This window comes from Podarcis pityusensis, assembly GCF_964106645.2.
Source record: "Podarcis pityusensis genome assembly, chromosome: 2".
In the NCBI taxonomy this organism is placed as follows: Eukaryota; Metazoa; Chordata; class Lepidosauria; order Squamata; family Lacertidae; genus Podarcis; species Podarcis pityusensis.
In genome coordinates, this window is record NC_138029.1 from 127,514,707 (window position 1) to 127,530,918 (window position 16,212).

The 16,212-nt window shown below is 49.9% G+C and overlaps 2 protein-coding genes and 1 long non-coding RNA gene across 5 annotated transcripts in view; 2 read left to right on the top strand and 1 right to left on the bottom strand.

The window, feature by feature from the left end:
- LOC308466085 (uncharacterized protein) overlaps positions 1–16,212 on the top strand; it is a 54,588-nt gene that overhangs the window by 26,798 nt on the left and 11,578 nt on the right. Inside the window, exon 1 of one of the 3 annotated variants that reach the window (XM_080986627.1) lies at positions 1,422–1,516. The exons of the other annotated variants lie outside the window; for them this stretch is intronic. The gene's annotated coding sequence lies outside the window, so the exon portion shown is untranslated. Of the gene's footprint in view, positions 1–1,421; positions 1,517–16,212 lie in introns of those variants that run through there. 3 annotated transcript variants of the gene reach the window in all.
- The window catches only part of LOC308466306, a 51,359-nt gene that overhangs the window by 25,093 nt on the left and 10,054 nt on the right, over positions 1–16,212 (bottom strand). The window lies entirely within an intron of this gene.
- LOC308466141 (uncharacterized protein) overlaps positions 1–16,212 on the top strand; it is a gene marked incomplete at its 5' end in the record, with an annotated part of 48,689 nt that overhangs the window by 20,797 nt on the left and 11,680 nt on the right. The window lies entirely within an intron of this gene.

Below are 16,212 nucleotides of genomic sequence, written 5' to 3' on the forward strand. Positions count from 1 at the left end.
CAGGAAAGGAAATCGGAATAGAATAGCAAAGCGATGGCAGTGGAGAGCCAGAGAGGACAACAAGGTAGAGCTGTAGGGTGGGGAAGGGGGTAATAGGTGGGGGGAGAAAGGGGCAGAGACCCCCAACAACAACTCGCTTCCTGGGTGCTATATTTTTTTTCTTTTTTTAAATTGGTTTCTCCCCCCATGTTTATTTCCATGCTTATTACATACCAAAAAACAAAACAAAAACCCAATACCGAAAAACGTTACAACTTAAGAGGGGAGGGAAAAGAAAAGAAAAGAAAATTAACACAATCTGTTAATAAGATAAAAATTATGGCATAAATTAGTGATTGCAATTTCATGTTACAATAAAAATAAAAATCTCATTATCTTTTATACCCGACCTCCCATTTATTCCTTAATTCTTTTTACATGAATTTACTGCCGTATCAAAATACTATTTTTTCGATTAATATTTTCACAATCTATAAATGTTTATATTTATATAAGCAATTATTAAAAACTGCTGGGATCACTCAAAAGCTGCTGCAGATTTTAACATGGTATAATTTTGTTTAAGATATGTTCTGAAGGCCACCCATTTTGATACAAATTCAAATCTCGCTTTATTTTTTTTCAGATAGGCTATCTAATTCAGCATATTCAGTCAATTTTTGTATCCACTCTTGTCTAGAAGGAATTATATCGCTCTTCCACCTTGTAGCTATAAGAACTCTTGCTGCCACTGTTGCATACAAAAAAGATCTTTACATTTTTTAGGAATATCTGAATCAGTAATGCCCAACAGATATGCCTCTGGTTTCCTAATAAATGAGATTCTTAACTTTTTCTCTAGTTCAAGGTGGATTTCCTCCCAAACTTTCTTTATTTTGCTACATTGCCACCATATATGGTACAGTGAGCCTGTTTGGTCTCCACATCTCCAACAATTACTTTTGGCTCCTTTGTAAGTAAAGGGACCCCTGACCATTAAGTCCAGTCGTGGCCGACTCTGGGGTTGGGGTGCTCATCTCGCTTTATTGGCCGAGGGAGCCGGTGTACAGCTTCCGGGTCATGTGGCCACCATGACTAAGCCGCTTCTGGCGAACCAGAGCAGCGCACGGAAACGCCGTTTACCTTCCCACCAGAGCAGTACCTATTTATCTCCTTGCACTTTGAACATTTATCTACGTGCTTTTGAACTGCTAGGTTGGCAGGAGCAGGGACCGAGCAACGGGAGCTCACCCCGTCATGGGGACTCGAACCACCGACCTTCTGATTGGCAAGTCCTAGGCTCTGTGGTTTAACCCACAGCGCCACCCGTGTCCCCTGCCTCCTTTTGGCTAATTTCCATGGGGTTCAATACCACCGGTGTTGCATTTTTAACAAGTTTTCCTTTATGGCATAGCATATAGTAAATTTCCAACTATTCTTCCACAGGTTTTCCCACTGGGACATTGTTATAGCATACCCAAAGTCTTGAGACCACTTTATCATATTCTGATTTAACTTCCCATTCGAGGAGGAGGCGGTAAGCTTTGGAAAGGGTTTTACTTTTTGAATTCATTACGTCGGATTCAAATCTCAGGGTTTCTCGGTGAGCCCTTTTTGTTTATCTACTTTCAATCTTTCGAATATTTGATAATATTGGAACCAATCTGCAATGACATCTCTTAATTCCTCAAAACTCATAAGTTTCCATTGGCTCTCTTCTTCTTTTAAAAGTTTTTTATAGGTACAGTGGGCCAATTTTCCAACATGTTTTTCTTCTTTACCACTGTGGCCTCTACTGGAGAGGCCCACTTCCTGGGTGCTATCTGCAGAGGCCCCGATCCATGCAATCTGGCTGCAAATTGGAGACCCTCCATTCACAGGATTCGCATTGCAAGATCTCCTTTGCAACCCCTCATCTGCTTAAGAGTAGTGAAGAGATGCTCAGCTGCCCTACTCCCCACCCAACCCCGGTGCTTGTGCAAGAAGGAAATGGGAGGCCCCCCAAGGGCTGGGAGTTGAACCGAGACCCCACACCTCTCTGGGAGTTCCGGGTTCTCCCTGGCAGGAATCCCTGGGGCGCCATGATCCTGGTTCCCGTGGGTGCCAAGGCATGCCTTGGTGGGTCCCCTTTGTGTGGAGAATCGGAGAGAGGAAGTCCATGTAAGGGTTAAAGGAGGCAAGAGAGCCCCACCCTGTCTCCCTCCCCTCCCCTCCAATTTGGCACAAATGGGACCCTGGGGCGGAGGGAGGAGGGCAGAGGAAGTTGGGGGGCGGAGGGAGGAAGGGAAGCATCCCTGGGGGAGGAAGGGAAGCCATCTTGGAGAAAGAGAGAGGGACTGGGGGGCCGCCTGCCTTGACTTCTCCCTCCTGCCCAGGAATCTGCCAGGACTCCGCGTAGACCAGGGAGAGATCCCTGAGCAGGAGCCCCGATCCACCCACCCTCTCCTCCCCTGAAGCTCAGTCCTTGCCCTGCCTTAGGTCCCAGATCAGGAGCTGCAGGGGGCGCTGGGGGCTGTTAGAGCGAGTCCAGCCTTGGGGGGGTTACCGGAAAATCCGAGGGTTCTCTTGGGCAAATGAAGACACCAACCAGAGCAATTCAGAGCAAAACAGCAGCCAGTAGGCTCGGTCTTTATTTAGAAAAGGACTGTCACGACAGGACTCCCACTGCCCACAAGGTGAAGCAAAATGGAAGCCCGGAACAAAGGGAGACCCTAACTTTTATTAGTTGCTAATCCCCTAAGCTACACCCCCAGAATTACATCATATTTACATCATGATTATATTAAAAATAGGAGGAGTCGGGGAGGGGCTGCACAGGTAATCCGAGCGTCCTGACACCTGGCCGGAGTCTCTTCTCCCCTCCCCACATGAGTCATACACGAAAACAAAGGAGAAGGGCGAAGTTTCCTGCCCCCTGAGGGGAATCTGGGCACAGTTCTTTGTGAGAGTTCGCATAGAATACACTAAGATATGCAGTTCATTGTATCCCTGATAGCCTTCTGTCTGAGCCCATCAGCGATGGTTATCAAGGTTGTCACGTCTACTTGGAGGGAACGCAGAGTACGTGACCGCTCGTTGAAAGGATTATGGCCGCTTGATATCAGACCACCCCCCTTTGATAGTCCTTGCCATATGCAGCAGAATAAAAGTGGTCCGGTGAGAATCCGAGGTACGGCTGATTTTTAGTGAATTTATGAAGAATACTGTCCTTGAAGTTCAAAGCACTTTCGCCTTCAGGAAGCAGCTTGCTACATTTTGATTAAATCAGTCACGGTCAATTGAACTCGGAAACTTTGTATTGAGAGCTGTCAAAGCAAGGGGGGGAAAGCGCCGGTAGCCTGCAGTACCTGCGTGGCCGCCACAAGGGGCGCTGTTCACTAACGTTGATTGGCTGAGGCGGCCGCCGATTGACCCAGAGTTCGGTCGGCCGGTCTACTCACAATAAAGATAGGGCGATGCGGAGCGCTATAGCGGGAAGCTGTCAGGCTAGCGCTTCCTTATTTACGGAAGGCTTTTAAGGGATGGCCCTCTAAAGGGACATCTCTAGGGTCAGGGAGGGGAGATGCGTGTAGGTGTGAGTGTGGTGCTTGTGTGATACACGTGTTAGTGAGGGGGGGGGTTTCCGGCGACTCTGCGTTCCCTCCAAGTTAACGTGACAACCTTGATAGCCATCGTGATGGGCTCAGACAGAAGGCTATCAGGGATACAATGAACTGCATATCTTAGTGTATTCCGCGCGGACTCTCACAAAGGACTGTGACCGGATTCCCCTCAGGGGGCAGGAAACTTCGCCCTCCTCCTTTGTTCTTCAACATGACTCATGTGGGGAGGGGAGAAGAGACTCCGGCCAGGTGTCAGGACACTCGGATTACCTGTGCAGCCCCTCCCCGACTCCTCCCAATTTTAATATAATCATGATGTAAATATGATGTAATTCTGAGGGTGTAGCTTAGGGGATTAGCAACTAATAAAAGTTAGGGTCTCCCTTTGTTCCAGGCTTCCATCTTGCTTCACCTTGTGGGCGGTGGGAGTCCTGTCGCGACAGTTTTTAATAAAGACCAGGCCTACTGGCTGCTGTTTTGCTCTGAATTGCTCTGGTTGGTGTCTTTACTTTTTTGTCCAAGGGAGCCCTCAGATTTTTCCGTTAACAGTTTTTGGCGACCGTTCTCAGGGACACTTGGTTCTCCTGCAGAGGTGAGGGGGGAGATAGAGGGGATCGGGCGCCACTGGGCAACCTTAGCCCGGGGATCCTTTTTTCCTCTCCCTGCCTCCTCTTTGTGGGCGGTAATCAACCGTCACCAAAAGCCCAACCGGAGAGAGCAAAGGCAAGGTGATAGCCGGCTAAAGAAAAGGGATCCCGGGATCCGCGAGGGACATCTTCGAACGTGAGTATGGTTTGAAGTAAATACATTGGGAGGGGGGTGGAAAGTAACGTCCCCACAACAGCCAGACCTCTCTTCCTCTTATTTCTGACGTTACCCCTACGAATCTCCCTTTCTCTTTCTCTCCCGTTTTCCCTTTCGGAGCGTGGCCGGGGAAAATGTGGTGCTTACTGTTTCTCTGACGTCCTCTCTCGGAGTCGTCCAGAGGCGTCTACTACTAATCTACTTCTCTCCTTCTCCCCGTTTCTCCTCTCGGAGCGTGGCCGAAAAAAACGTGGTGCTTATTGTTTCTCTAACGTCCTCTCTCGGAGTCGTCCAGAGGCGTTCCTACGAACCTCTCTACTTTCTCTGCTTATGCAAATGAAGCCGCCCCTCCTGCTCGGCGACCTTTGTTGGGGATGACCCGTGTACGTGAGAACGCAAGGTCATTTGCTTCCTTTCAAAACTTTGTTTTCTCGGAGCCCGATCTGGCACTGCGCTGTGCAGGCGTTCAGTAGGGAACCCGAACTTAGTCCAAAGGCTAGGCAGGAGGCTGTTGTGGAGGGTAGAGGGGAGGTTCACAATTGGGGCCCCACACTAGGGTTAGTCTTGAAAACAGTGCTGTGGTTTAGGTTTCCGGGCAGAGCCCCGTGGTTTAGGTTTCCGGGCAGAGACCCGTGGTTTAGGTTTCCGGGCAGAGACCCGTGGTTTAGGTTTCCGGGCAGAGACCCGTGGTTTAGGTTTCCGGGCAGAGAGACCCGTGGTTTAGGTTTCCGGGCAGAGACCCGTGGTTTAGGTTTCCGGGCAGAGACCCGTGGTTTAGGTTTCCGGGCAGAGACCCGTGGTTTAGGTTTCCGGGCAGAGAGACCCGTGGTTTAGGTTTCCGGGCAGAGACCCGTGGTTTAGGTTTCCGGGCAAAGTTTGAGGTCTTCAGCAAATAATTTGTGGTTTAGAAATAAGTAGGAATTGCGCTAAGTCAAGGATACTCCAAATACTGAAAGAATCTTTCTTCTACCCCCTTTCTTCCCATTGCCCTTTTTCCCTTGTGTGTGTACGTTCACCCTTTTTCTGTCTTTAGCGTGCTTCGTTAACGAAAAAAATAACCCAATAGTAAAGAGAGGATGGGAGCCCAAGCTTCCAAGCATTCAGACTGGACTCCTCCCGGCGACAAGGCTTCCGCGGAGCCTTTCCGCCCTAGGGAGGACTCTGATATCCCTCTTCAATTCGTCCTCCTAAACTGGAAAGAACTGAAAGGGAGGAAGGGACTCTCAAAGTCCAAGCTGAGGGACCTTTGTAACACCTCGTGGGTCGCTTTTACCCACCACCTAGAGCCAGCTTCCAGATGGCCGCCTCATGGTTCCTTTAATCTCCAAAAGATGCAAGCACTTAAATCTTACCTGGCTGACGAGAGGCCCTGACAACTATACTACCTGAACGCCTTTGTCGAAGCCCGCGAATTATTTCAATGGCAGCAAGCCCAAATTGTCCGTCAAATGGCTGTTTTAAAAACAACCGGACCCCCCCCCATATGATGAGATTAGAGCCCAGGAGGAACAATTGGATAGAACCCTCGTCCCTTTCTACTACCCCGAACCTCAAGCACCCCGACAGCCAGGACCTGGGGCAGGAGACAGAGCAGGAGCCGGGGGGGGGGCACAGGACCAAGGGAAAACGTAACAAACCCACCAGCCACTGCCCCCTCCCAAAGCACACCGAACACACTGCCACCCGATCCTCAAGTGCATCCAATTTAGGAGGAGACCAAGTAGACTTGGACCTTGGGCCCTTACTCAATGGGCAGCTTCTAACCGAAGGAAGAGAGGGACCTGTCTCCAGTAGAACTAGAAACAGAGACAATCTGCAAAACGGAGAAATAGAGGGCACCTTTCCACTGCGTGCATTACCTATACCCCCCGTCAGGGCAGGAGACCCTCCCCGCATGGTTTTTACTCACCAGCCCTTCCTTACCTCGGATCTAATGAACTGGTCCGATAAGATGCCCTCCCTACGGGACGACCCTGACAAATGCCACCGCCAGGTGGCCACCATCTTCTCCACTCACAACCCCACCTGGGCGGACGTGCATATGTTGCTTGGAGCCCTTTTTAATGAGGCAGAGAAAAGGGAGATACTAGCGAAAGCGGGGGAAGCCCTTGCTCGAGAAGGTTACCAACCAAATCGTCCCGCCTCGATGACCCCACTGACCGCTCAGACGTTACTTAACGACCCTGACTGGGACTATAACACTGATAATGGCATATGGGGTTTAAAGATTTTTAAGAAGGCCATCCTAGACGGCATTAAAGCTGCAGGACAGCGAACCGTAAATTGGACCAAAGTCCAAGCAGTCCTTCAAGGACCTGATGAGCATCCCTCTGACTACTACTCACGGCTAGTCTCCGCTATTAAGACCTGGGGTGGAATAGACCCGGAGAGCCCACAGCACGAGGTAATAGTCAAAGGATTTTTCAAAGACCAAGCCACGGCTGACATCCGAAAAGCATTAAATTCACACCTTGGATACGATGGAAAAACCATAAACGAAATCCTTTCCATCGCAAAGTCCGTCTTTAACTCGAGGGATGAAAGGAAGAAGAAAGACCAAAAACCCGATCCTCCCCGGGTATTAGCTTATGCGGCCGGGGTTCCTACCTTCAAAGAAAAGTTTAAATCAGGGGGACCGGAATTACTGGAAGACCGTGTCTGTTTCCACTGTGATGAAGTCGGGCACATAAAAAGATACTGCCCCCTTCTGACAGGAGCCAGAAGGTCTGAATATAGAAATTCAAAACCATATAGGCCAGAATACAAAGAAACCACCTATCCTAAAAGTAGGGAACCTACCCCTTCGCACGAATCGAACCGATCCCCAGCCCAAATGCAGCCTCGCGCAGGACCTCCGCAACCACGGCCCCGAAACCCACCCCACGACGCTACCAACCCCTTTAGACAAGGAAACCGTCCCACGAACCCAACCCACAAAATGGTGATGGAAGAATATCAGGAACATTGACAATTAAAAGCAGATCCCGCCTCTTTCCCATTTCTCTGCCCAGTCTTGCAACTGTCCTCATCCGACCCCATATGCACTATGCAAATTGATGGGCAGTCCTACGACTGTCTCCTAGACACTGGAGCCACCTACTCCACCCTTACCAACAGCCATTTGACCCCGGGAGAGGAAACCAAAACCGTAATGGGGCTTGATGGGATCCCCCGCAACTGCCCCCTATCCAAACCTGCAAAGGTCTCCGTTGGACCTTTATCAGTTAAACATACCTTCCTATTAACCTCCAGTCCAGTCAACCTTCTGGGGAGGGATCTGCTTTGTAAACTGAACGCTACCATCCAATGCGGCCAAGAAGGAATTTATTTGCATATGCCAAACGACTCCATATTTAACTTCCAAGGAATCCTTCAAGAAGCTAATAACAAACCCATTGACCTTCCTCCTGAACTTCTAAATAGCGTCCCCTCCTGGCTATGGGGAACTGAATCGACCTCTGTTGGACTTTTAAAATCTGCAACCCCAGTAAAAGTTAACTATAGGAAGGACCTACCCTTTCCCTGTACCAAACAATATCCCCTACCTCCCGAGGCAATCGATGGACTCACTCCGATGATTGATGAATTTCTAAAGATGGGAGTTCTAGTTCCCTGTGCCTCACCGTGCAATACCCCCCTACTTCCAGTCAAAAAGCCGAATACCAACCCCGTAAAATGGCGCTTGGTACAAGACCTTCGATTAGTCAACTCCTTTGTTATCCCCAGACACGCCGTGTTGCCAACCCACACCACCTTTTGAGCACCATCCCGGAGGGAACTGTAGTTTACTCCGTCATAGACCTGTGCTCCGCTTTCTTCAGTATCCCCGTGGATCCAGAAAGCCAGTTTCTCTTTGCCTTTACCTGGCAAACCGGCCAATTAACGTGGACCCGGTTACCCCAGGGATATGTGGAGTCCCCAGCAATCTTCTCTTCCATATTACACCAAGACCTTCTCGATGTGAACCTTCCGGGAGGCTCCGCCCTCAGGCTTTACGTAGATGACACCCTACTTTGTGGGCGAGATTTGGAATCCTGTAAATCAGATACTATAGCTCTCCTGACGATATTGGCACATAAGGGACACAAGGTATCCCCAAAGAAGATACAATACTGCCAAAAGGAGGTAAAATATCTTGGCCACATTCTTGGAGAAGGTACCCGTGCCCTCACCACCGATAGGATCGAGGCCATAACAAGACTACCCCTTCCCAAAACAAAAAGGCAGCTCAGGGGCTTCATTGGAATGCGTGGATTTTGCAGAGCATGGATTCCCCGCTATGGAGAATTCACCCGCCCACTCACTGAAATGACACATGATAGCGCCCCAGACCAATTGCAATGGACCGCTGAAGGGCTTGAAGCCTTCGAATCCATCAAACGTGAACTGAGGTCTTCGCCCGCCCTCGGACTTCCCGATTATAGACTACCCTTCTCCTTGCTTGTCCACGAAAATAAAGGGGTAGCCTCTGGCGTCCTTACCCAACCCTTTCAGGGAAGGAACAGACCCGTCGCATACTACAGCCTTCAGCTAGACACTACTGTACTGGGGAACGTGGGGTGCCTTAGAGCGGTGGCAGCTGCAGCACTACTCCTAGAAAAGGCACAAGAAACTGTTTTGGGACATGAACTGACCGTAAATGTACCCCATGCTGTGGCCACCCTTCTTAGCTTGCAAGGTTGCCAACGGTTCACGATACAGAGATTGAATAGATACGAAGCCATCCTCTTAAGCCCGTCTAATGTTACCATAAAAAGAGTAAACTCCCTCAATCCGGCTACCCTCTTACCCCTTCCTGACGATGGCACCCCACATCACGACTGTTCCCAGGTAGTCCATCATACCGAAAAACCACGGGAGGACCTCGACTACCTTCCCCTGACCAGTCCCGATCTTATATTGTACACAGATGGGAGCTCAAAAATTGTGGGAGGAGAATGGAAAAGCGGATATGCAGTTGTTAGTGACACCGACATCCTGGAAGCGCGCCCTGTACATGCTAGATATAGCGCACAGGCTGCTGAGCTTATCGCATTGATCCGGGCTTGCGAGTTGGGGGCAGGACAAAGGGTCACAATTTACACCGACTCAAAATATTGCTTTGGGCTAGTTCATGCTACTGGGCAGATCTGGCTACAGAGGGGTTTTCTGACCGCAGCAGGCACGCGAATAGCCCATGCCCCCCTAGTACAACGTCTTATGGACTCCATACATCTCCCAGAAGAAATAGAGGTAGTCCATTGCAAAGCCCATACCAAAGGGAGAGACCCAGTCTCACTCGGAAACCGTTGCGCTGATCGCGCGGCACAAGAAGCTGCCCTCCAACCACTGTCTGCCAGCAATGAATTCCAGGGACCCCAGGTTCCCTCGGACGTAGACTTTGAATTGATGTACAACACGGCCACTCCGGAAGAGATAAAAGGGTGGGAAGAGCAAGGAGCACTCTTTAAGAATGGTGTCTGGTACCTCCCTGACAAGAGACTCATAATGCCCAGGCTCTGGGTACCCAAACACATAAGGATCCTGCATCAGTGTACCCACTGGGGGAGGGACAAACTCGTAGACTCAGTACAACGCTGCTGGTATGCCCCAGGACTGGCTCTCGCCGCCAAAGCAGCAGTAAAGAATTGTCACACTTGCCAAACATTTAATCCAAAGCATACTGCCAGGTGTCCACCAGGAGCCAGACCATGGGCATTTGTCCCCTTCGAGAGCCTCCAAATTGACTTTATAGACTTGCCCCTCTGCCAGGGCTACAAGCATGCCCTTGTCATAATTGATCAATTGACCGGATGGGTAGAATGTCTCCCGGCTCGGAGGGCTACAGCTCAGATAGTAGCAAAAACTCTACTTCATGAAATAATACCGTGCTTTGGAGTCCCAAGACACATAGACAGCGACAGGGGCTCACACTTCACCTCCGACGTAGTGCAGCAAATCGCTAAAGCTTTAGGGATTAAACGGAAGTTGCATACCCCATACCACCCCCCTTCCTCAGGGCAAGTTGAGAGAATGAATCAACAGCTGAAGTCCCAGCTAGGGAAGCTCTGCAGAGATTCTGGAATTAAGTGGGTCAACGCCCTTCCCCTAGTCCTACACAATCTCAGAGCATGCCCCCGTGGAAACCTTAATATATCTCCTTATGAACTACTTTTCGGGAGACCTTCCCCCGTATATAACACCCAATTTCCCCCATCAGAACTAGAACTCGGCGAGTCTGAACTGACCAAATATATAATGCAGCTCCAGAAGCAACTCCTTGTTCTCCACAGATACGCAGCCACTAGTCAGAGCCTACCTCTCGACGAGAACATCCATCCGTTCCAACCGGGGGACTGGATTCTGGCAAAAACCTACCAGAAGGTACCCCTGCAACCCACCTGGGAAGGACCTTACCAGGTACTGCTCACTACCCCCACCTCCGTCAAGGTAGCAGAGAAGTCGGCCTGGCTGCACCACACCCGCTGCAAGCCCGCTTCCCCGCCTAACCCCCCCGACGACAACAAACCCTACTCTGTCCCTTCACGACCATCAGAAGGCAACGCCGACGCAGAAGTCGCCCTACAGACCGGACCAGATCGAGGCACGCATCGAACCCTACAGACCGGACCAGATCGGGGCACGCATCGAGCCCTACAGACCGGACCAGATCGGGGCACGCATCGAGCCCTACAGACCGGACCAGATCGAGGCACAAATCGGGCCTTACATACCGGACCTGCTTCAACACCAACACCGACCCATTGGACCTCCGAGATCGTTCCGACGACGGACAAAGGATCTCAGCCCCCCATCCGCCTCCGGCTCCGTAAGACATAATAATCCGTCTTTGACAGCTCGTCTTTGACAGCTCCGCCTTTGACAGCTCATCTTCGACAACGCCGCTTTGACAGCTCGTCTTTGACAGCTCTGCTTTGACAGCTCCGCCTTTGACAGCCCATCCCTCCGATACTTAGCCTTTGACAATCTACCACCACCCTGCTCCTGATTGCCATGCTCCCAAACAGGTACATCATGCCTTCTACCTTCGCTCTACTAATGCTTCCTGCTCTCGCCGCAACTCTCACTTCCTTGACAACGCATGTTTCATGCCCAGGATTACAAATCGATTATCAATACCTTGACTTTGGGATCGTAGACATGGTAAAGCCAGGAACATTAGACCGCTTAGGCGATTTCGACTTTTGTGTACCTGAGACCCGTGTTCTTCTACGCCATTCTATATTGCCTACCCTTAAGACGCAACAGACCTGGGAACTTTTTGTCCGCTCCCCAAACTACGTCCTCCTTGGCAAACTAATACTCAGCAGAGATGACACATGGAACCGGGCCCACTGCATAAATGGTTCCTATATGCTATTCTCTGACGGCGTACCACAACAGACACTCAACTGGACAACACTGGACAACGGTGGGGGGGGGGGAATCAGTTTACACTGACCAAAACCACCCAACCGATCGCCTCATCCATGGATTCTATTGCCAAAGAGTGGATACTGTACCTCGCCCCACAACCCTCCAGGGCGTTTGCCTCCGAAGGTACTGCTGCGTCTGGGACATTGGCTATGCCTCCACCTGGGACAGAAAAGCGTACCTTGAAGGCTTGTATCAACCTGCCACACCACCCACTCAGTGGGATACCTCCGGACCTCAATGATGTGGAGGTCTGACTACAAACCTCACTTACCTACAGCGACAAGACCCCCTTCACCCCACGGGCACAGCACCTCGGCAAAGGGGGGAACTGTCGATATGTCAAACCCCTTTCAGTGACGACCTCCTATCAACTTGGCATTCCAATACCTACGTTAAACTTATTTCCGAAATCGCAAAACAAACGACCTCCGATGACTGCTGGATCTGCGCCAATGCTCCAGCTCATCTTCACAGCGGCATCCCTTTCCTTGGAATACCCCTCACTCTACAGCAACACCTCTCTGCTGATGTACGGTCCTGGAACCTGACAGCTGTAAACCTAACTCACCAATACATCCACCTAACCCGACCTACGAAAGGAGACCTCTGTCGGAAGTTCAGCGGCAACGATAGGATGATCGGAGAGTGTACTTGTAAGTACATTATTGACATCACCCTGACAGGTAGAATCACTGTATGGCAGCAAGACACCCCTTATCCCCACCCAGATCTGTTGTCTGCCTGGAAACAAGTGATGAATTTGCCTGATTCCTGGGACGCCTCCCCCATTGCCCACTGCTTTTTCCGAGCCTTTCTCACCGGCCGCATAGACCCCTGTCTACAAGGACTATTTTGGGTGTGTGGCCACCGCGGATACATATGGGCCAGCCCCCACTCCCGCGGCACCTGCTACCTTGGCCTTATCCTGCCAGGAGTTAGAGTTACCCCACACCTCCCTCCTGGAAGGAGGCGAAATAAGAGGGCGAAAGACTTGTCAGAGCTTTCGGATGTATCCGCCAATGGAGAAACTTACGGTCGAGCCCTTTTTCCCGCTTACGGAGCAGGCTCCAACCATGTAGATATTTTAAAACTGACTGACATTCTACTAACTTTTATGGAAGAGTCTAATGCTGCAACCCAGTCCATCCTAACAGAGTTGACAGAGGTCAGACAGACAGCGATACAGAACCGCCTTGCTTTAGATTATGTCCTGGCATCGACTGGAGGGGTATGTGCCCTCGTGGGGACCGAGTGCTGCACGTACGTCTCTGACCAGACCTTGAACATCACGGGCCACCTCAATAATATTCATAAATTGACGGACGGACTCAGGGATATCCAGCATGAGGGCCTGTCAGACGCTCAATTTTGGAGCTGGCTACCCGGATCTGCGTGGATAAAACAACTCTTAGGAAACGGCCTTTTAATACTGGTCACCGTTGCCATTTGCATCGTATTTTTCTGCTGCGCGATCCATTGCTTCCCGCTCTGCTGTCAAACTTGCAACGCCTGCACCCCGTCCCTTCGCCCCCGCACGTCTGCCTCCCACCAGCCGTTTCTGCAGGGAACCCCTGCTGCCATCATAGAAATGGGACCCTTAGGAGCCTCGCACAACCCGGACTCTAGGTACGGCATGTCAGACTTTTACTAGTATGTGCGGAGAAAAGGATTGCGCGGTGTCCACATTCGCAATCTTATCTCCGAAGGGGGGAACTGTAGCAGGAGACCCCCCCCACTACACCGTTATGCACAAGCTCCACACATACACCCACACAACCATCCCGACCCCGGGGATACCCCTTTTAGAGGGACATCCTCCTAAAGCCTTCCGTAAATAAGGAAGCGCTAGCTTGACGGCTTCCCCATTGGCAAAAACACTGTATTCCCGTAACGCTCCGCATCTCTCCATCTGTATTGTTGGTAGACCGGCCGACCGAACTCTGGGTCAATCGGCGGCCGCCTTAGCCAAGCAGCGTTATCGAACAGCGCCCCTTGCGGTGGCCACGCAGGTACTGCAGGCTACTGGCGCTTTCTCCCCTTGCTTTTGACAGCTCTCAATACAAAGTTTCTGAGTTCAATTGACCGTGACTGATTTAATCAAAATGTAGCAAGCTGCTTCCTGAAGGCGAAAGTGCTTTGAACTTCAAGGACAGTATTCTTTATAAATTCACCAAAAATCAGCCGTACCTCGGATTCTCACCGGACGACTTTTATTCTGCTGCATATTACAAGGACTATCAAAGGGGGGTGGTCTGATATCGAGCGGCCATAATCCTTTCACCGAGCAGTCACGTACTCTGCGTTCCCTCCAAGTTAACGTGACAACCTTGATAGCCATCGTGATGGGCTCAGACAGAAGGCTATCAGGGATACAATGAACTGCATACTTTAGTGTATTCCGCGCGGACTCTCACAAAGGACTGTGACCGGATTCCCCTCAGGGGGCAGGAAACTTCGCCCTCCTCCTTTGTTCTTCAACATGACTCATGTGGGGAGGGGAGAAGAGACTCCGGCCAGGTGTCAGGACACTCGGATTACCTGTGCAGTGTCAGTATCTTCAGCTCACAGGCAGAGGTACCTGGCCTCCCCCGAGGCAATTGAGCGAGATACTGTGTGTTTACCGTCCGTCTGCGACCCCGGCAGGCTAGGTAAACAAACCCGGCGATTCTTCTCATTAGTCGTGAGAAGAACACACCCTCTGCTTCTCTCTGCTTCTCTCCCTCCCTGCATTCTCCCCAGGGAGGGGAAATGAGACAGACAGGAGTCCTTTCTACATGTTTTATTCCTGTCACTCAACAGTACATAGAAATGCGTCTGCACCCTTCAGTCTCCATCAGAAGAGTCACAACTCCTCCCCTGTACTTCCAGCACAGGTCATATGACACACTGAGCTAACATCCGGTGCTCAGTACAGAGAATAGGCTCCACCTTTTCTCCAACAGTGCATCTGCACTGTTTTGCATTCCAGCCATCTGGAGCTGGCTTTTGCCTTGGTGCTTTTTCCCAACATCCTCCCCCAAAAGCATCAATTGGCAAAACATTATCCAGAGAAGAGAACAAACAGTTGTTATACATATAACAGTCCCCTGTTGCTTCAGTTCCACCCTTGGAACTCCCCACCACTGGTTTCACCAGTGTACCTCTCTGGTTGTCTGGCTTCCAAGGAATGAGTGCTTCTGCATTACCTTGGCTAGCTACTCTCTGTTGTGTCTTTGTCTCTGACTTAGACACTGCTTCAACCTGCTTTGAGTTGTTAACAATAGCAACACATGCAACAGCTAAGTTAGCAAACTCTTTTGAGTACCTCTTTGGTGGTACACCCTTTGTAACTCTCTCGGACCTGCGTATGAGGTTCTGATCCTCTGTGCTCACTGGTTCAACCTTTGGACTCTGTTGAGAACCAGTAGCAATCAGTGGTTCTTCCTTCATCTGTGAAGGTCTATCCATTGTGTGAGATTTCCTCTCAATGACTGTTACAACTGAACTCTCTGAGCTATCACTGTCATCATCATCAGTACCACTGTAATCTGTGACATCAGAAAAATCATCATCATCATCTGAATCGTTTCCTGTGGGAAATGTGTGTTCTACAACCCGCTCTTGCTCTGGAGCACTCTCTAGGAACTTTGTGAGAATCACCTGACCAGATTCAGACAAAATTACTCTGTAGAGACCCTTTTCATAACCCACAAAAATGCCTCTGGCATTCTTTACTCCACCTGGAGCTTCTGTTCTCACATGAGACCCGAAAACCTTAAAATAGGCAACAGAAGGTTTTCTATTGAACAGCTTCTCAAAAGGAGAACATCCCAACTCTGTTGAGACCTTTCTCAACCAAACATGAAGATAGGACGCTAGCGATTCGGCCCAATATTCATGTGGCAAATGTGAACTCAGCAATTGCGCATGCATCCCCTTTTGCAATTCTTTGTTCACCCTCACACAGACCCCCCTGTTCCACGCTTCTTGAAAACTGCAACTTTGTGGTCTATCCCTTTTCCATCCAGGAACTTCTGAAACTTCTGTAACAGAAAAATTTGCTTCTCATCTGTGAAAAGACAATCAATGTTAGCATCATGCATATTTTTAACCTTGTCACAAAACTCCTGAAACTTTTCTAAAGTTTCTTGCGGTTTCTCCATCATATAAACCCAAGAATAATTAGTGAAACAATCCACACACAAAAGGTAATACTTTGCACTGCCTCTAGATGGTTCTAGAGGACCAATCACATCAGCATACACCCGCTGAAATGCTCTGTCGACCTTCTTGGTCTTGGTCACCTTCCTGGTGCTCACACTGGTCACACCTGCAAGAGAGATTTCGTTAGAAACAGAAGAATTACATTTCATGTAATCACTTTGATCAAAAGTCAACAAATACAGTCCATCTTTCTCTTTGGCAGTAAGAA